At 34.2% G+C, this 8,539-nt stretch overlaps 1 long non-coding RNA gene across 1 annotated transcript; it reads left to right on the top strand.

Annotated features, from left to right (window-relative positions):
- The first annotated feature begins 544 nt into the window (after positions 1-544).
- Positions 545-7,586, top strand: LOC149772024 (uncharacterized). The gene is made up of 4 exons (XR_016418059.1): positions 545-723; positions 1,723-1,810; positions 4,743-4,879; positions 5,335-7,586. It is a non-coding gene; the product is annotated as an uncharacterized LOC149772024 (long non-coding RNA).
- The last annotated feature ends 953 nt before the right edge of the window (positions 7,587-8,539 follow it).

Raw genomic sequence — 8,539 nt, 5'->3', positions numbered from 1 at the left:
TCTCTCTCTCTCTCTCTCTCTCTCTGTCTGTCTCTCATACCGTCTAAAATTTACTTGTTCATTTCGTATAGACCGTCACACTTAAGACCTTAATTTCAGTCAGCTGGACATATTCAGTATGTGACAGACAAACCATTCTTGAAAAAAGGCAATTCACTCTTAAATGCAGATATACAGATATGTATATTGCTGAAACGATAGTAATTGGTATATATAATGACTGAACCGCGTTTTTTGTGCGTGCTTTTTTATTTTAGATATTCGTTTTAGAAATGAAAAGATGTGTTACGGTGTTAATAAAATGTATCGCCTACTTTCACACAATTTGAAAGTGACTTCGAACTAGAGAAATATATCTCATCTTAGCGTATAAGATATCTTGTCGAGGTCACATACCCAGCTGGTATTTACTGTACGTGATACGTGGAATCTAAACTGAAAGCAGATATCAATAATGAGTAACCTTGATTTGGGTAAAATTTGGACGACTTATAAATATATGCCGGAGATCAATAAACGAGCATTGTAAACAGGGCCGCGGCAGGGTAGATCAACTAGGACAACCTTCCAGGGGCCCACAACGTTCAGGGGACCATCGCCGAGGAGAAGAGTTGTTGGTGATTTTTTCTGTAATTCATAGGGGCCTACTGGATATATTTTCCTATGGCCCACAAATTCTGTCCGCGGCCCTGATCTTAAGGTTATAACAAGGCTTAGACGAAGGTAAAAACTATAAGAGATACGTTTTCAAGTACAATGTAGACTTATTTCGGACAGTTAATTTGCAATTTATCAATCCTAATTGTCCCTCTAGCACTTATTCGAAAATCGATGTCATAAGCAAGTTATATTTTATATGCTCCTCTATATTTATGTCCGTACCACCATTGCTGCTGATAATTGTAATGAAAATGGATCTTCGAACTATTTTATGACCTACTGTTTCCTTGACAAATGATATACACGCATCGACACCCCATGGGCAAACAGAACGTCATAAACATTAACCTTTCGTCAAAGTTTGCAGTTCTTACTACAATTTAGAGGTACACAACATCAACGAAAACATGCAAAATACCATTGAATGTCACCTATGATCTGCTTTATACGTCATCAGGCAGTTTTGTATACAGTGATGATTTTTCGTGATTCTTTGCAACATTTTATACAGGAAAAGTAAGTCAGGCTCAAACCATATACACATAAATGATTCCCTTGTGAAGATATCTATTCCAAGTGTTATCAAGCAATATCAAACAGTTATACAGTTACAGGTTTGAGAGACAACATGCAATATTAAATCGTTATGTGACCGATTAGATCACACACCGCTTGCCACCCCCAATCCCGAATGTGGAACAGCGCGTGCTTTTTGGGATGATGCATTATGTAGTTTAATTCGTTCATGTTAAGTGACTTGAAAACCATATAGCAGAAGGGAAACAGAAGGCCGGCGCCGAAAAGGAAGGTTGCACGGTCCTGGGATATACATACACAACGACTGCTTCTATTCCTGGCAGACGTTAATCACTCAAATCATGGTGAATTTATAGCAAACCATTTATCGCATTTTAATTTCTTTTCGGAATATTCAAATCCAAATACTCATTAGGATTTTTGTGCAAAGACACTACTGAATGTACCAACCAATCCTATAATTTTACAAATAATATATTTTGCATTCAATGCAATAAACTAATTAAGCAACATATGCTCTTCAAGATTACAGATACTCATTCATGCGATTCACGTGCCTTGGTGACGATCTTCACAAAACAGACTATCCAAGTACAAGTACTCTTCGATACAGGTATGAATAAAGCACGTATAGTTGCAAAATATGAAAATAAACTTCATAATGTAAATAATGTTAATCGAGGCCTCATTATTTACAGTATTATACATATATATATATATATATATATATATATATATATATATATATATATATATATATGCAAGAAAACACTAGTCATATGTATTGAAACAAAATATACATACATACATACATACATACATACATACATACATACATACATATAGGAATTCGGAATGACTGTGTAGACAGAGAAGAATTAATTGCTAGGTCATCATATGAGTGTGTCTTCTACACACGGTTGCATTTAACACCCATTCAGTTTATACAATTTGTGTTGGTGCGTGCTTAGTCGTGATGGAATATGGGATCCCATGGCTGTCGGCGTCATTTTGTGTAACAAGCACATTTTGTAAGAACAAAGAGTAGGTTGGCTAACAGGACAGCCACTTTTCCGCCACATTTACTGGCAATTTCTGATTGTATCCGTGTCTTCTATTCCGCCTATTCCAAGGGTGATTTTGAAATATTAATTCAAACTGGCGGTTTGCTATCAGTTGAATGTGGACATTTTATAAACGTGGTGTTAAAATGACGATATCTCTCTGTACATGTCTTGTACCTGTTGCAGAGTTGGATTATTTTTTTTTTTTTTGGGGGGGGGGGGTAAAAAAATATGTCTGGGGTGTGCAGGAAATCAGATGGGTGCCGTTTACCCACGACCTGGGTTCGAATCTCGTTGGAAAACGAATCAAAACGTCTCTAAAATGTATGATATTATTATTTGTATTAAATATTAATTCTGCCTACTATTATTAAGCATTCTTCTACAGAATCAAGGGATAGCACTTTCCATTCTGTCGGCTGTTTATTTTTAATTTTCCATAATTAATCATATATAAGTTGATTTCGTTCATAGACATCCATAATGACTGTGTAGAGAGATGATACTTAATTACTGGGTCGTCATGTGAGTGTGTCTGTTACGCACGAGTGCATATAACACCGATTCTGTCGCATCATTTTTTTGGTGATGCGTGCTTAGTCGTGATGGAATAAGGGCTGATGTGTGCAGGCAAGGCGATGGGTGCCGTTTACCCGCGGACCTGGGTTCGAATCTCCGTAGAGTACGAAATAAAAAATATGTAACCTGATTGATAGTATTATTTGTATTAAATATTAATTTTGTCTAGTATTCTCAACATTCTTATATATAATCCAGGATAACACTTTCCGCTCTATCTGGTGTATATTTATAATTTTCTCTCTGTCTGTGCGTATATATATATATATATATATATATATATATATATATATATATATATATATATACAATTTTGGGTTTAGTGTATGTGATGTTAAACACAGTTTGTCTTATAAATTATATTAACAATGACCGTATTCTCTGTTACAACCTCGATCAAGTACAATTATCCACAACTTTGCCGGATCGAGCTGTCGTCACATAATGGGCTAGTAGATGTGGGTCTATGCATTTTGCATTAGATCAAGTATCACATGCTATGATCTGCCGATGTATAGTCTGAAGGCAGATCGGTGTCTGTGATGTTTCCAGTTGGATCATTTTTATAAGTAGTTTATATAGTATATAATCTGTTTCATATCTCACCTTAGATAAATACATTCTAAACGAATTGAAATGGGTGTATTATTTACCTTTGATTTGGGATAAACCTTCTTTGGTTCAAATTTACAGGATACGTTAATAGTATTGCACAATGGAGACTGCCACATGTTACCTGTCTCACGATTTTTATGGCAATTTTTAAACACACATTTTCAGTATTAAAATTGTTGATGCTCAGTGAGGTCAAAGCGACCATAAAAGTCAAGTATTTACATTGAACTGTTTTAATCACTTTTAAATCGGATACACATAAGGTAATGGCCAATAAGACCGTTCATGTTGCAGGTTCTCTTTCTTTCCATACCCTAAGCTTTTCAAAACAAGCACAAATGTTATATTATATTAATATTTAAGTGCTTGCGTGCGTGTCGATTGTTAATAGCTTCTCTTACACCGTTTTAATAGGGTCTTTAAACCAAGTAATGTAATTAATTACAACACAAAGTTATGCACGGCATTCACACAATGCGAGTGAAACTAAGGGAATGGGCTAGGCGTGCGGAGGTAGCAGAGTTATGCATATTCGCTATTGCAAATTTTATTTTATTTCTTTAAATTGATCTAAATTTTTTGTGGGTTTTTTTTTGGTTTTTTTTGCGTTTTTGGAAACCCGCATAAAGGTCTCACAAATGTCTAATTCAAATATTCTTGCTGAAAAGAATGTACGCGTTCTCACGACATATGCCTGTATCTCCAACATATATTGTATATTTCTTTGATAAGCAAGATTAAGCGTATCTAGTCAGTCTGTATATTTTGATTTTGATCAGATTCGACCTGAAAATGTTTGTGTTAGGAAGGAACTTGTCAATGAAATTCCCATAGGTTTCTTCATCAATTCCTACGAACCAGTATTTACGAATAATGTAAGATGATATAATACAATTTGCGTAATTCGGAAGGTATATGTACATGTATTTATTGGATATTTAATTAGTGTCTGATCAAGTCAGATTCAATTCAATATCTAAGCAAGAACGAAAGAATGATTCAGACTGAACAGAAAAAATAATCAGGTAATAGTGCAACGCCCTTTTGTCACACATGCAATAAACGAACGGATTTATATGATATATGAAATGAAAATAAACTCATTTCCATGCGCAATATTAAGAAAATCTAATTCAGTATTTAGTGTTGAAGTTACTCCAGAGACTTCAGTTTTCTACTAGTAATTATAATAAAGTTACATTTCAAAACAGACCCAGAAATTACTATAGCTATGTTGACATTCGCGATTATTGCCTTTTTAAAGCCCTCCTGTCATTTTGATCGCAGACTCCTATGTCCTGAAAAGAAAGACACAGTCAAGACTGCCGTCATTTGTTATTTGAGGTGGTACAACCAGTATTTGGCCAGTTGATTATTCAGCTGAAGATAGATAGGCAGATGGACGCAATTCACTATAACAAAAGGTTTGGATTTAATCACAATGCTTACTAAATCAATAACCGTATATTTCCTGGAGCAAGTGGGCCTTAATTCCCTTCACAGCGCGAGTAGTTCTGGTTTCGTGGCCTACGTAACATCTCACATGAGCTTTTATGGCACATTATCTACGTATTAAAATATCAAGGTATCCGGCTCATTTCGTGACGTTATTTCTGCGGATATATTCCATTTTATATTTGTGATCAACCATTATGAACAGAACCTTAAATAATTTTGATTTATGTCTCTTCAATTCGAAATCTACATTCTGATATATTAATTGGGAATTATGTTTTAATGGTAACTGGTGAGTTTGACATAACCTTTTAAGCGGCCGGTACAGGGAGAAATGAGGCAATGTTAGATATATAAAGCTTTGTTAAGTACAAAAAGTTTTATAAGGATTATAAATCTTTAAATTCATTTCATTATTGTTTAGCAGATTATGTGAAAAGGACGAATGTTAACCATATTGACGAATGAGAGTCCGTTCGCCCCAGACGTATGTCTTAGATTTTGATGGTCCAACACTTAACGTCATGACGATGACAACAACGATGACGATGAGGATGGACACTTCAAGTTCTTTTAATGGTCAAGTGGACATATTGAAGCTATTTCTGTCTTTATTTTCGACTACTTTTAATGATAATATTTGATAAAGAAACTATTGTTTTCCCAAAACAGTAATTAAGGAAAAAATATATTATATTTTTCATATTTCCGACGAAGACTACATTGTTGTGGAAGTGATATAAACAACTCAAATATTGTGCATTATACAATGTAGGATATTTTATTTGCTAATCTATTTATATGCAAATGTAGTAAATATGTCCATTTTGGTAAATGTTGTTCAGTGCAGTGTATTACAGTAAGGCATAATTCCATGTAAAAAAACACTCAACTACTAAAGTTACACATATTTACCTTAACACTCTCCCTAACAAAACAAGGAAAAAGAAACTAAAAAACTAAGACACAGTTTAATGTAAATTTATTTAACAATTTTCGTCTCTTAGTACTCCACATATCATGACCTTATCTAGGCTATCTCAGACCTTAGAAACACACATAAATCCATATATATAATTTAAACAAGTGTTCTTTGAATTGTGCACCATGCTCATTGAAAAAGTTTATATATAATCTTCAAGGACAAATCAGACTTTATGACACTCAAATCACCATCCAGACAACATTTGGTAGTAAATCGAAGTAATGATACTAAAGGAGAGTAACATAACATAGTTTATATTACTCTATGCAAAGTGTAATTGTGATGCGGAGAAATAAAATCGATAATTAACAAGAGAAAAGGTAATTTAACTAGTACATTTATTCATTGTGATAAGTTTTTTTTCCACCACAGAAATAGAATATAAAAAAAACATTTGTAGCGTTTCTGTGACTTTGATATGGTTGTTTAACGGCACAGCTTAAGTTCAGTACCGATGCATTTGAAGTAATGTGCCTTGTATAAGGGAGTACCACGGTAGCAGAGAAAGCTAAAGCAATGGCAGGATTCGAACATGAACCCTTTTGGTCACAAGTCTAGCACGCGAATGGCTGAGCCACTACCGCACTGCCTCATTTAGTCCCCTCTTACGACATGCGAGAAAGGACATCGGGCCTACTTTATATCGCCGATCCTACAGGGGAAAAAAATAGTGAATCCACTAAAACAGAATTGCACAATACATGCTTGTAATTGATCAATAGAATGACCTGGGGAAACAATTTTATATTTTTGGACAGTAAACTAATCCTGGTTATTCATACGTTAACTTTAATGTAACCTTTGAACTTGTTGGCCCGTAATGGAAAATTGTCTTGTCTTCTCTAAAGCAAACCACTGCAAACTTAAATGTACCTACATGGAAAAGAATTCCCATTACAGTTGTTCAACGTCACCTAGACATTTTTACCACGTGAGACGATCAATGATTTTCTATATAGCAAAGATTATACGATGCAAGATTCAGGTTTTGACCTGCATCCAATAAGTTATAGTCGACGAATGTCATGTTGACCTTTACCCAAATGTGTTTTCACCATAATGCAACGTGTGTACAACATATTTTGAAGAGGGCTCAAGCTCGAGTATATGCACAAAGCTGCTTAGGGACAGATAGATGAAATGATTAACAAACCAATGGACATACCTAAGATGGGAAGGTAGGACTGACGAAAATACATAACCATAACGTTAAGTTTCACCCAACCGTAGAATCACCAATTAAAGTTTCATTTGTGAACATAGATCTATAAATAATACGTCTGATTTGATGAAAAGGCCGTTCAAGAGATACCGTATTTTACACATAAACAACTAGCGTGATCTAATTGTAACACCATAATGGCAAATATAAATTGACCGTAGTGTTGAAGATCAATACCAGCCTTGATTGTATTCAGGTATGGAAACAATAAACAGTACGAATCATATTTTATCAATATAATCAAAGGAATCAGCACAAACTTAAGCCCAATCATTTACTAAAGAGCTACTTTTTTCTCGTAGAGAAGACACACAGGCTTGACGCTGGCATACACACGTTATATATATTGGGTAGTCTGTCTAAATTAGCATTCCATTTAATTTCTTATCAATCTTTATTTTTGCAACTGTACAATATTTAGAACTCATAAATAAGTCGTCATTTTCAAAGATATTGAATGCAAACACATCATCACTCACCATCAAGGTCGTATATATCGATATGTCATATCTCAACCAATAAATCATACATGCTGATAATGCCAAGTGAGCATTAGGTTACAATATACTAACATCTAACTATATCATTTCAAAGGAAAATGTAATTTTCTTGATCAATCTTTACCAGATATTATGAAAAATATAAAGTATGTTTTTCTCCAGAATAAGACATAACAATACTATCTAGATATAACAAAGTAACATTGTTTGCATGTTATTTGAATGTAAACATAAAACAAGTACATATATGTTGTGTTGCTACTTCAGCCTAGTCAGCAAGAAATAATCAAAATAAATAAATTGGCGTAATTGATGGTGTTTAGTGACATAACAATCGGTGTGGAATTTAAACTACTGTATATATTTTACAACAGGTACTCAAGCATTTGTTTTCTATGTTATATTATATCTCTGAAACAATGTGGCTGCATTCAATAAGTTTGCTACTCAAAACTAAATGCAGGTGTACAATGGACTGGAACTAATTAAGCATGAAGATAATTGACAATATGGAAATTCTATGCCAGTTCTGGATGTAACGTAGTTCGGCAGGTTTGTAAGGTGTATACAAATTTACAAAATGAATTCAAGCTGCAACGGATTCTCTGTGTCATATTCCTAGAAACAAAATTGAAACGTAGGGTCATGCCTTTTTAAATAGATCAAACCAGTGACCAGTTACGAAAATTCGTTCTAGAAGACCTTGACTAAACTATTTTTTTGTACACGTGAACAAAGTGGTCATTCCAAATAATAAATATAAACAAGTAAATTCTGCTTGAATGTTTCATCTGTGTTGATGTGTACATTTGAATAATGGTACTTTCTTGAAAAGTGTTAGAGCATCCTACTTTTTTAAGTGGGAGGCTTATTTCTAATGAGTGATGTATTTAAGAGTTCGAAGTTATTACTCCAAACGCGT

The sequence above is a fragment of the Sinohyriopsis cumingii genome, unplaced genomic scaffold (genome assembly GCF_028554795.1).
Source record: "Sinohyriopsis cumingii isolate HCF-2022 unplaced genomic scaffold, ASM2855479v2 utg001527l, whole genome shotgun sequence".
NCBI lineage: Eukaryota > Metazoa > Mollusca > Bivalvia > Unionida > Unionidae > Sinohyriopsis > Sinohyriopsis cumingii.
Note: the sequence above shows the minus strand (reverse complement) of the source record. Positions and strands in the feature narration are given on the sequence as shown.